At 43.0% G+C, this 14084-nt stretch overlaps 1 pseudogene; it reads left to right on the forward strand.

The window, feature by feature from the left end:
* The first annotated feature begins 11436 nt into the window (after window positions 1–11436).
* LOC115116261 (stonustoxin subunit beta-like) lies at window positions 11437–13705 on the forward strand (annotated as a pseudogene).
* The last annotated feature ends 379 nt before the right edge of the window (window positions 13706–14084 follow it).

A 14084-nucleotide genomic window follows, 5' to 3' on the forward strand; every position in this document is an offset into this window, starting at 1 on the left:
CTCCACCTTAGGGTTGAGAGACAGTCATATCTCCACCTTAGGGTTGAGAGACAGTCATATCTCCACCTTAGGGTTGAGAGACAGTCATATCACCACCTTAGGGTTGAGAGACAGTCATATCACCACCTTAGGGTTGAGAGACAGTCATATCTCCACCTTAGGGTTGAGAGACAGTCATATCTCCACCTTAGGGTTGAGAGACAGTCATATCTCCACCTTAGGTTAGGGTTGAGACAGTCATATCTCCACCTTAGGGTTGAGAGACAGTCATATCACCACCTTAGGTTGAGAGACAGTCATATCACCACCTTAGGGTTGAGAGACAGTCATATCACCACCTTAGGGTTGAGACAGTCATATCACCACCCTTAGGGTTAGGTTGAGACAGTCATATCACCACCTTAGGGTTAGGGTTGAGAGACAGTCATATCACCACCTTAGGTTGAGAGACAGTCATATCACCACCTTAGGGTTGAGAGACAGTCATATCTCCACCTTAGGTTGAGAGACAGTCATATCTCCACCTTAGGGTTGAGACAGTCATATCTCCACCTTAGGGTTGAGAGGTTGAGTCATATCTCCACCTTAGGGTTGAGAGACAGTCATATCACCACCTTAGGGTTAGGGTTGAGACAGTCATATCACCACCTTAGGGTTGAGAGACAGTCATATCACCACCTTAGGGTTGAGACAGTCATATCTCCACCTTAGGGTTGAGAGACAGTCATATCACCACCTTAGGGTTGAGACAGTCATATCACCACCTTAGGGTTAGGGTTGAGACAGTCATATCTCCACCTTAGGGTTAGGGTTGAGACAGTCATATCACCACCTTAGGGTTGAGACAGTCATATCACCACCTTAGGGTTGAGAGACAGTCATATCTCCACCTTAGGGTTGAGAGACAGTCATATCACCACCTTAGGGTTAGGGTTGAGACAGTCATATCTCCACCTTAGGGTTGAGAGACAGTCATATCACCACCTTAGGGTTAGGGTTGAGACAGTCATATCACCACCTTAGGGTTAGGGTTGAGACAGTCATATCTCCACCTTAGGGTTGAGAGACAGTCATATCTCCACCTTAGGGTTAGGGTTGAGACAGTCATATCTCCACCTTAGGGTTGAGAGACAGTCATATCACCACCTTAGGGTTGAGACAGTCATATCTCCACCTTAGGGTTGAGAGACAGTCATATCACCACCTTAGGGTTGAGACAGTCATATCTCCACCTTAGGGTTGAGAGACAGTCATATCTCCACCTTAGGGTTGAGAGACAGTCATATCTCCACCTTAGGGTTAGGGTTGAGACAGTCATATCTCCACCTTAGGGTTGAGAGACAGTCATATCACCACCTTAGGGTTGAGACAGTCATATATCCACCTTAGGGTTAGGGTTGAGACAGTCATATCTCCACCTTAGGTTTGAGAGACTGTCATATCTCCACCTTAGGGTTGAGAGACAGTCATATCTCCACCTTAGGGTTAGGGTTGAGACAGTCATATCACCACCTTAGGGTTGAGAGACAGTCATATCACCACCTTAGGGTTGAGACAGTCATATCTCCACCTTAGGGTTGAGAGACAGTCATATCACCACCTTAGGGTTGAGACAGTCATATCACCACCTTAGGGTTGAGAGACAGTCATATCTCCACCTTAGGGTTGAGAGACAGTCATATCTCCACCTTAGGGTTAGGGTTGAGACAGTCATATCTCCACCTTAGGGTTGAGAGACTGTCATATCTCCACCTTAGGGTTGAGAGACAGTCATATCTCCACCTTAGGGTTGAGAGACAGTCATATCACCACCTTAGGGTTAAGACAGTCATATCACCACCTTAGGGTTAAGACAGTCATATCTCCACCTTAGGGTTGAGAGACAGTCATATCACCACCTTAGGGTTAGGGTTGAGACAGTCATATCACCACCTTAGGGTTGAGACAGTCATATCACCACCTTAGGGTTGAGAGACAGTCATATCACCACCTTAGGGTTGAGAGACAGTCATATCTCCACCTTAGGGTTGAGAGACAGTCATATCTCCACCTTAGGGTTGAGAGACAGTCATATCTCCACCTTAGGGTTGAGAGACTGTCATATCTCCACCTTAGGGTTGAGAGACAGTCATATCTCCACCTTAGGGTTAGGGTTGAGACAGTCATATCACCACCTTAGGGTTGAGAGACAGTCATATCACCACCTTAGGGTTGAGACAGTCATATCTCCACCTTAGGGTTGAGAGACAGTCATATCACCACCTTAGGGTTAAGACAGTCATATCACCACCTTAGGGTTGAGACAGTCATATCACCACCTTAGGGTTGAGAGACAGTCATATCTCCACCTTAGGGTTGAGAGACAGTCATATCTCCACCTTAGGGTTAGGGTTGAGACAGTCATATCACCACCTTAGGGTTAGGGTTGAGAGACAGTCATATCTCCACCTTAGGGTTGAGAGACAGTCATATCTCCACCTTAGGGTTGAGAGACAGTCATATTGAGACAGTCATATCACCACCTTAGGTTGAGAGACAGTCATATCACCACCTTAGGGTTAGGGTTGAGACAGTCATATCACCACCTTAGGGTTGAGAGACAGTCATATCACCACCTTAGGGTTGAGAGACAGTCATATCACCACCTTAGGGTTGAGAGACAGTCATATCTCCACCTTAGGTTGAGACAGTCATATCTCCACCTTAGGGTTGAGAGACAGTCATATCTCCACCTTAGGGTTGAGAGGTCATATTCCACCTTAGGGTTGAGAGACAGTCATATCTCCACCTTAGGGGGTTGAGACAGTCATATCACCACCTTAGAGACAGTCATATCACCACCTTAGGGTTGAGACAGTCATATCTCCACCTTAGGGTTGAGAGACAGTCATATCACCACCTTAGGGTTAAGACAGTCATATCACCACCTTAGGGTTGAGAGACAGTCATATCTCCATCTTAGGGTTGAGAGACAGTCATATCTCCACCTTAGGGTTAGGGTTGAGACAGTCATATCTCCACCTTAGGGTTGAGAGACAGTCATATCTCCACCTTAGGGTTAGGGTTGAGACAGTCATATCACCACCTTAGGGTTGAGAGACAGTCATATCACCACCTTAGGGTTGAGACAGTCATATCTCCACCTTAGGGTTGAGAGACAGTCATATCACCACCTTAGGGTTGAGACAGTCATATCACCACCTTAGGATTAGGGTTGAGACAGTCATATCACCACCTTAGGGTTAGGGTTGAGACAGTCATATCTCCACCTTAGGGTTAGGGTTGAGACAGTCATATCACCACCTTAGGGTTGAGAGACAGTCATATCTCCACCTTAGGGTTGAGAGACAGTCACATCACCACCTTAGGGTTGAGAGACAGTCATATCACCACCTTAGGGTTGAGACAGTCATATATCCACCTTAGGGTTGAGAGACAGTCATATCACCACCTTAGGGTTAGGGTTGAGACAGTCACATCACCACCTTAGGGTTAGGGTTGAGACAGTCATATCTCCACCTTAGGGTTGAGAGACAGTCATATCTCCACCTTAGGGTTAGGGTTGAGACAGTCATATCTCCACCTTAGGGTTGAGAGACAGTCATATCACCACCTTAGGGATGAGACAGTCATATCTCCACCTTAGGGTTGAGAGACTGTCATATCTCCACCTTAGGGTTGAGAGACAGTCATATCACCACCTTAGGGTTAAGACAGTCATATCTCCACCTTAGGGTTGAGAGACAGTCATATCACCACCTTAGGGTTAGGGTTGAGACAGTCATATCACCACCTTAGGGTTAGGGTTGAGACAGTCATATCTCCACCTTAGGGTTGAGAGACAGTCATATCACCACCTTAGGGTTAGGGTTGAGACAGTCATATCACCACCTTAGGGTTAGGGTTGAGACAGTCATATCTCCACCTTAGGGTTGAGAGACAGTCATATCTCCACCTTAGGGTTGAGAGACAGTCATATCACCACCTTAGGTTGAGACAGGTCCACCTTAGGTTAAGACAGTCATATCACCACCTTAGGGTTGAGAGACAGTCATATCACCACCTTAGGTTAGGGTTGAGACAGTCATATCACCACCTTAGGTTGAGAGACAGTCATATCACCACCTTAGGGTTAGGGTTGAGAGACAGTCATATCACCACCTTAGGGTTAGGGTTGAGACAGTCATATCTCCACCTTAGGGTTGAGACAGTCATATCACCACCTTAGGGTTGAGAGACAGTCATATCACCACCTTAGGGTTGAGAGACAATCATATCACCACCTTAGGGTTGAGAGACAGTCATATCACCACCTTAGGTTAGGGTTGGGTTGAGACAGTCATATCTCCACCTTAGGTTGAGAGACAGTCATATCACCACCTTAGGGTTAGGGTTGAGACAGTCATATCACCACCTTAGGGTTGAGACAGTCATATCACCACCTTAGGGTTAGGGTTGAGACAGTCATATCTCCACCTTAGGGTTGAGAGACAGTCATATCACCACCTTAGGGTTAGGGTTGAGACAGTCATATCACCACCTTAGGGTTGAGACAGTCATATCACCACCTTAGGGTTGAGAGACAGTCATATCACCACCTTAGGGTTAGGGTTGAGAGACAGTCATATCACCACCTTAGGGTTGAGAGACAGTCATATCACCACCTTAGGGTTGAGAGACAGTCATATCTCCACCTTAGGGTTGAGAGACAGTCATATCTCCACCTTAGGGTTGAGAGACAGTCATATCTCCACCTTAGGGTTGAGAGACAGTCATATCACCACCTTAGGGTTGAGAGACAGTCATATCTCCACCTTAGGGTTGAGACAGTCATATCACCACCTTAGGGTTAGGGTTGAGAGACAGTCATATCTCCACCTTAGGGTTGAGAGACAGTCATATCTCCACCTTAGGGTTGAGACAGTCATATCACCACCTTAGGGTTAGGGTTGAGAGACAGTCATATCTCCACCTTAGGGTTGAGAGACAGTCATATCACCACCTTAGGTTAGGTTGAGACAGTCATATCACCAGGGTTAGGTTGAGACAGTCATATCACCACCTTAGGGTTAGGGTTGAGACAGTCATATCTCCACCTTAGGGTTGAGAGACAGTCATATCACCACCTTAGGGTTAGGGTTGAGACAGTCATATCACCACCTTAGGGTTGAGACAGTCATATCACCACCTTAGGGTTAGGGTTGAGAGACAGTCATATCTCCACCTTAGGGTTGAGAGACAGTCATATCACCACCTTAGGGTTGAGAGACAGTCATATCACCACCTTAGGGTTAGGGTTGAGAGACAGTCATATCACCACCTTAGGGTTGAGAGACAGTCATATCTCCACCTTAGGGTTAGGGTTGAGAGACAGTCATATCACCACCTTAGGGTTGAGAGACAGTCATATCACCACCTTAGGGTTAGGGTTGAGAGACAGTCATATCACCACCTTAGGGTTGAGAGACAGTCATATCACCACCTTAGGGTTGAGAGATTCATTGATGAGGTTAGAGAACATGTTGTCAGACTGTTGTCATAACATGGTAGTCCATTGATGAGGTTAGAGAACATGTTGTCAGACTGTTGTCATAACATGGTAGTTTATTGATGAGGTTAGAGAACATGTTGTCAGACTGTTGTCATAACATGGTAGTTCATTGATGAGGTTAGAGAACATGTTGTCAGACTGTTGTCATAACATGGTAGTTCATTGATGAGGTTAGAGAACATGTTGTCAGACTGTTGTCATAACATGGTAGTTTATTGATGAGGTTAGAGAACATGTTGTCAGACTGTTGTCATAACATGGTAGTCCATTGATGAGGTTAGAGAACATGTTGTCAGACTGTTGTCATAACATGGTAGTTTATTGATGAGGTTAGAGAACATGTTGTCAGACTGTTGTCATAACATGGTAGTTTATTGATGAGGTTAGAGAACATGTTGTCAGACTGTTGTCATAACATGGTAGTTTATTGATGAGGTTAGAGAACATGTTGTCAGACTGTTGTCATAACATGGTAGTTCATTGATGAGGTTAGAGAACATGTTGTCAGACTGTTGTCATAACATGGTAGTTCATTGATGAGGTTAGAGAACATGTTGTCAGACTGTTGTCATAACATGGTAGTTCATTGATGAGGTTAGAGAACATGTTGTCAGACTGTTGTCATAACATGGTAGTTCATTGATGAGGTTAGAGAACATGTTGTCAGACTGTTGTCATAACATGGTAGTTTATTGATGAGGTTAGAGAACATGTTGTCAGACTGTTGTCATAACATGGTAGTTCATTGATGAGGTTAGAGTGTTTGGCAACCTGCAAGCTGTACTGTATCATCTGCTGAACAAATGATCTCTCTTCTCTGAAATCACATGTTGAGGACTGCAGTGGTGAGATGGGAGGAGCCTGCTGGGCTATAAGACCTCTCCTCTCTCTCTCACCTTCTCTATTCTACTGACTGCAGAACGGAGGCAAAACTGGAGCCGAGGTAAGTCCAAATGGATCCTTTCTAACCTCATATTCGTTATCTTCAGGACCATACCAGTGTCTACTTCTATATACATGGTTACCCATCACAATATTATCTTTAATGATATTATATACATGGTTACACATCACAATATTAACTGTAGTAGATATGAATAAATACACTATATACATCACAACAACTGTACCACTATATACATCACAACAACTGTAGTAGATATTAATAAATACACTATATACAACACAGCAACTGTACCACTATATACAACACAACAACTGTACCACTATATACATCACAACAACTGTACCACTATATACATCACAACAACTGTACCACTATATACATCACAACAACTGTACCACTATATACAACACAACAACTGTACCACTATATACAACACAACAACTGTACCACTATATACATCACAACAACTGTACCACTATATACATCACAACAACTGTACCACTATATACATCACAACAACTGTAGTAGATATTAATAAATACACTATATACAACAGCATTATCATTGAGGAGGTGGATGGGGGATTGACCATAGGGGTAATAACAGCATTATCATTGAGGAGGTGGATGGGGATTGACCATAGGGGGAGTATCAGCATTATCATTGAGGAGGTGGATGGGGGATTGACCATAGGGGTAGTAACAGCATTATCATTGAGGAGGTGGATGGGGGATTGACCATAGGGGTAATAACAGCATTATCATTGAGGAGGTGGATGGGGATTGACCATAGGGGTAGTAACAGCATTATCATTGAGGAGGTGGATGGGGGATTGACCATAGGGGTAATAACAGCATTATCGTTGAGGAGGTGGATGGGGGATTGACCATAGGGGTAGTAACAGCATTATCATTGAGGAGGTGGATGGGGGATTGACCATAGGGGTAATAACAGCATTATCATTGAGGAGGTGGATGGGGGGATTGACCATAGGGGTAGTAACAGCATTATCATTGAGGAGGTGGATGGGGGATTGACCATAGGGGTAATAACAGCATTATCGTTGAGGAGGTGGATGGGGGATTGACCATAGGGGTAGTAACAGCATTATCATTGAGGAGGTGGATGGGGGATTGACCATAGGGGTAATAACAGCATTATCATTGAGGATGTGGATGGGGGATTGACCATAGGGGTAGTAACAGCATTATCATTGAGGAGGTGGATGGGGATTGACCATAGGGGTAGTAACAGCATTATCATTGAGGAGGTGGATGGGGGATTGACCATAGGGGTAATAACAGCATTATCATTGAGGAGGTGGATGGGGGATTGACCATAGGGGTAATAACAGCATTATCATTGAGGAGGTGGATGGGGGGATTGACCATAGGGGTAATAACAGCATTATCATTGAGGAGGTGGATGGGGATTGACCATAGGGGTAGTAACAGCATTATCATTGAGGAGGTGGATGGGGATTGACCATAGGGGTAATAACAGCATTATCATTGAGGAGGTGGATGGGGATTGACCATAGGGGGAGTATCAACATTATCATTGGGGAGGTGGATGGGGATTGACCATAGGGATAGTAGCAGCATTATCATTGAGGAGGTGGGTGGGGGATTGACCATAGGGGGAGTATCAACATTATCATTGGGGAGGTGGATGGGGATTGACCATAGGGGTAATAACAGCATTATCATTGAGGAGGTGGATGGGGGATTGACCATAGGGGGAGTAGCAGCATTATCATTGAGGAGGTGGATGGGGATTGACCATAGGGGTAGTATCAGCATTATCATTGATGAGGTGGATGGGGATTGACCATAGGGGGAGTATCAGCATTATCATTGAGGAGGAAGATGGGGGATTGACCATAGGGGTAATAACAGCATTATCATTGAGGAGGTGGATGGGGATTGACCATAGGGGGAGTATCAGCATTATCATTGAGGAGGAAGATGGGGGATTGACCATAGGGGTAGTAACATCATTATCATTGAGGAGGTGGATGGGGGATTGACCATAGGGGTAGTAACAGCATTATCATTGAGGAGGTGGATGGGGGATTGACCATAGGGGTAATAACAGCATTATCATTGAGGTGGATGGGGATTGACCATAGGGGTAATAACAGCATTATCATTGAGGAGGTGGATGGGGGATTGACCATAGGGGTAATAACAGCATTATCATTGAGGAGGTGGATGGGGGATTGACCATAGGGGTAATAACAGCATTATCATTGAGGTGGATGGGGATTGACCATAGGGGTAGTAGCAGCGTTATCATTGAGGAGGAGGCAGATTAAAGACTGAGGGGGTTGGGGGACCAAGTGAATTATAGTACTTAAGAAAAACATGCACTACCAGTCAAATGTTTTAGAACAAGGGTTTTTCTTTAATTTCTACTATTTTCTACATTGTAGAATAATGGTACAGACATCAACACTATGAAATAACACATATGGAGTCATGTAGTAACCAAAAAAGAGTTAAACAAATCAAAATATAATTTATGTTTTAGATTCTTCAAAGTAGCCACCCTTTGCCTTGATGACAGCTTTGCACACTCTTTGGCATTCTCTCAACCAGCTTCACCTGGAATGCTTTTCCAACAGTCTTGAAGGAAGTATGTTGAATATATTTCCTAGAAGGTTGGGCACCTGGAGGTTCAGCAGTGTGGCCCAATCAGCAATTTCTGTGCTTAGGTTTAGTTATTGAGCGCAATGAAGTCAGCCTGTGTTCATTTTCAGTAGCTGTTACAGAGAAAACATGCCATGCGATTGTTTGAGGAAGGCGCCCGACATCAAATATTTTTCCCCTGGCACAGGTTTCATAAATTCACAAATAGTGTTTAAATATTCACTTACTTTTTTGAAAATCTTCCTCTGATTTGTCATCCAAAGGGTCCCAGCTATAACATGTAGTGTCGTTTTGTTAGATAAAATCCTTCCTTATATCCCATAAAGTCTGTTTAGGCGGCGCCATCGATTTGAGTAATCCACTCGTTCAACATGCAGAGAAAGGAATCCAAAAATCTACCCCTAAACTTTGTTTTCAACAAGTCAAAATAGGTTTCTATTTACTCTTCAGATACCCTAAAATGTCATCAAACTATAATATTTCTTATGAAAATAAGTATGTTCAATAGGAAACCGATTTTAGCAGGTGCGTCCTGTCTTCATGGCGCGCACAAACACGAATTCCCAAGACTGTGTCCCTGCACTAAAACTGATATTCTTATTTGTTTTTGAAGTTACAAGCCTGAAACCTTGAACATAGCCTGCTGACACCCTGTGGAAGCCACAGGAATTGCATCCAGGGAGCTTCAATATGACCTTATACTTGCCATTCTAAGAGGATGGACTATCATAAAAAATATCTGTTTTTGGGGGGGATTTTCTCCTACCATATCTATTGTTTTATATTCAACTACATAATTTTAACATTTCTGCAAACTTCAAAGTGTTTTCTTTCCAATGGTACCATTATATGCATATCCTGGCTTCTGGGCCTGAGTAACAGGCAGTTTAGTTTGGGAATGTCATTCAGACAGGAAGTGGAGAAAAAAGGGACCTAGCCCTAAGTTTTAATGGATGTGATGACACATTGTGGCCAATGGACAACTGTTTTTAATTTTAATTTTATATCAATATTTTCAAGAGGTGACTGAATTCAAGCAGTGTGGAAAGCAGTGATGCACCCTACTATTATGTTTGTTTTATTCTGACCACCAGTGGAATAAACTAAAGCAGTGAAGCATCATGTTATTCTGTTTGTTTTATTCTGACCACCAGTGGAATAAACTAAAGCAGTGAAGCATCATGTTATTGTGTTTGTTTTATTCTGACCACCAGTGGAATAAACTAAAGCAGTGAAGCATCATGTTATTCTGTTTGTTTTATTCTGACCACCAGTGGAATAAACTAAAGCAGTGAAGCATGTTATTCTGTTTGTTTTATTCTGACCACCAGTGGAATAAACTAAAGCAGTGATGCACCCTACTATTATGTTTGTTTTATTCTGACCACCAGTGGAATAAACTAAAGCAGTGAAGCATCATGTTATTCTGTTTGTTTTATTCTGACCACCAGTGGAATAAACTAAAGCAGTGAAGCATCATGTTATTCTGTTTGTTTTATTCTGACCACCAGTGGAATAAACTAAAGCAGTGAAGCATCATGTTATTGTGTTTGTTTTATTCTGACCACCAGTGATGCATCATGTTATTCTGTTTGTTTTATTCTGACCACCAGTGGAATAAACTAAAGCAGTGAAGCATCATGTTATTCTGTTTGTTTTATTCTGACCACCAGTGGAATAAACTAAAGCAGTGAAGCATCATGTTATTGTGTTTGTTTTATTCTGACCACCAGTGGAATAAACTAAAGCAGTGAAGCATCATGTTATTGTGTTTGTTTTATTCTGACCACCAGTGGAATAAACTAAAGCAGTGAAGCATCATGTTATTCTGTTTGTTTTATTCTGACCACCAGTGGAATAAACTAAAGCAGTGAAGCATCATGTTATTCTGTTTGTTTTATTCTGACCACCAGTGGAATAAACTAAAGCAGTGAAGCATCATGTTATTGTGTTTGTTTTATTCTGACCACCAGTGGAATAAACTAAAGCAGTGAAGCATCATGTTATTCTGTTTGTTTTATTCTGACCACCAGTGGACTAAACTAAAGCAGTGAAGCATCATGTTATTCTGTTTGTTTTATTTTGACCACCAGTGGACTAAACTAAAGCAGTGAAGCATCATGTTATTCTGTTTGTTTTATTTTGACCACCAGTGGACTAAACTAAAGCAGTGAAGCATCATGTTATTGTGTTTGTTTTATTCTGACCACCAGTGATGCATCATGTTATTCTGTTTGTTTTATTCTGACCACCAGTGGAATAAACTAAAGCAGTGAAGCATCATGTTATTCTGTTTGTTTTATTCTGACCACCAGTGACTTCCTACTATGGATCCTTGCTCAAACCGAACCTTGAGTCTGGCAGCAATGGGACGGCCCTTCTCCCTGGGAATGCTGTATGACTGTCGCAATGACTACCTCATTCCAGGTAGTACGCTTTCTCACTAGTCAGTCAGTCAGTCAGTCAGTCAGTCATACCCACACACAATAAAATAACTGTTAGTGTTTGGTTTGTCTCCTCTAATTACAGGCCTGACGCTGTGGGACGAGGAAGCACTCGGAAAGCACATCATTACAACAGACAAGACTTTTACCGACTTCAAAGTCATCACATCTGACTCTACAGCTGACAAATTCTCTGTGTTAAATGTGAACGGCTCTCTCAAAGCAAGCTTTTTGGCAGGGCTGGTTAAGGTTGAGGGATCAGCAAAGTATTTGAAAGATGTTAAAGAGTCTCAGAATCAGGCGAGAGTCACACTTTGTTACACCACTACAAAGAAAAACAGTCAACTGGCCATGAACCACCTTGGGCAGGAACACATAAAGTACAAGGAGGTTTTTAGCCAAGGCATAGCTACACATGTGGTCACAGGTATACTTTATGGAGCAAATGCTTTCTTTGTGTTCGACCGTGAGGTCTCAAGTGACGAGGACCGTCAAGACGTTGAGGGAAACTTGAAAGTGATGTTTAATAGGGTTCCTGAAGTTTCTATTGGGGGTGAGGTTGCTTTAGACATGAAAAACACTTCTAAAACTAAAATTGACAAGTTCTCTTGTAGATTCCATGGGGATGTTCTCCTGGAAAACAATCCTGTATCTTTTCAAGATGCCATGGACACCTACAAAACCTTGCCTCAGAAGGCAGGTGAGGGGGTTCCTGTGCAAGTGAATCTACTTCCGTTAAAAGCCTTGGACCCCACCGCCACCCAGATGGTTTGTCAGATCAGTGGAAGCTTAGTTGACCAATGGCAGACTATGCTGGAATACCTCAGTGAGCTGCAGATGAGATGCAACGACGCAATGAGAAGCAAGCCTGTAAAATACTTCAAAGAAATTGATGCCAAAGTGAAAACTTTCAAAAAACTGTGTTTGACAGAGAATTTGAAGACTACTTTGGCAGACCTCCTTCCGTCTATTAGAGGGGGAGAAAAGGAAGAGAGGGTGTTGTCCGACTTCTTGACAAAGCAGCAAGAGTTCCGTTTCAACAGCAACATCCTCAGTGAATGTCTGGATCGCGCATTGAGAGAGAGATCAATGTGGTCGATCGATTCCTAAGCATGATTACAGAGGACTACAGTCAGACGTGTTCCACCAAGATAGTCACATCGAAGAGGGAACTTGACAAAGAGGTTTTGAACTCAAAGGTGAAGCGTGTTGTATGTTTCACTTTCACCTCTCTGGGGTGTGAGGACCCTGTCCTGTCAGCTTTGGATTCCCCCTCTGAGAACACACAAGCCTTAGTGCCAGTTAAACCTGATCTGACAAGATGGTACCACTCTGTCAATGTATTTGAGGACATGGACAAGAAAGCTGGACTTTTCAAAGATTTTGCCGAAGCTAACAAAGAGGACACACAAACACGTTTCCTCTTGGCCTTCATTCCCAACAAGGAACAAGAAGGAGCCAGCATTTACCTTTATGAGAACGGATCCATAAGAAACGAGCATTGGGAGCCTCCATCTAAACCTGAGAAGCCAACAGCACGTGACAGAACTCACAACAGTGTGACGTTGGAGCTGCTCCCTCCTGATAGTGGAGCCCATGACGTCACCCACTACCTGATAGAATACTGTATTGATGAGAAAGATGGATGGAGCAGCGTGAAGACGTCTGAATCTGACGCAGCCTACACAGTGTCTGGACTGCTTCCCAGTACAGGGTACAAGTTCAAATACAGAGCCGTGTGTTCAGCAGGCCTTGGTCCAGACAGCGAGGTTAGTGACATCATCAAAACCTTGCCTTTCTTTGGGATTTTGAATGTTCTGTGGATGTTATTGAGACAAACAAAAAAAAGCTAGTGAATAAAGTAGTCAGGCTCAGGTTTGGAGACAACTCTTTATCTATGTCTCACATACTCCTGTCTATTATATAACAGCTCTATATCTACGTCTCTATACTCCTGTCTATTATATAACAGCTCTATATCTATGTCTCACATACTCCTGTCTATTATATAACAGCTCTATATCTACGTCTCCCAGACTCCTGTCTATTATATAACAGCTCTATATCTATGTCTCACATACTCCTGTCTATTATATAACAGCTCTATATCTACGTCTCTATACTCCTGTCTATTATATAACAGCTCTATATCTACGTCCCCCAGGCTCCTGTCTATTATATAACAGCTCTATACCTACGTCTCTATACTCCTGTCTATTATATAACAGCTCTATATCTACGTCTCTATACTCCTGTCTATTATATAACAGCTCTATATCTACGTCTCTATACTCCTGTCTATTATATAACAGCTAGGCAAAAAAAGTATTTTTTTAAGTATTGACCAAATACTTATTTTCCACCATAATTTGCAAATAAATTCATTAAAAATCCTACAATGTGATTTTCTGGATTTTTTTTCTCATTTTGTCTGTCTGGCCTGCTCGCCTCCCTACCACTGAGGAAGTACAGTTCCCGCTCAGCCCAGTCAAAACTGTTCGCTGCTCTGGCCCCAATGGTGGAACAAACTC

The sequence above is a fragment of the Oncorhynchus nerka genome, unplaced genomic scaffold (assembly GCF_034236695.1).
Source record: "Oncorhynchus nerka isolate Pitt River unplaced genomic scaffold, Oner_Uvic_2.0 unplaced_scaffold_1855, whole genome shotgun sequence".
In the NCBI taxonomy this organism is placed as follows: domain Eukaryota; kingdom Metazoa; phylum Chordata; class Actinopteri; order Salmoniformes; family Salmonidae; genus Oncorhynchus; species Oncorhynchus nerka.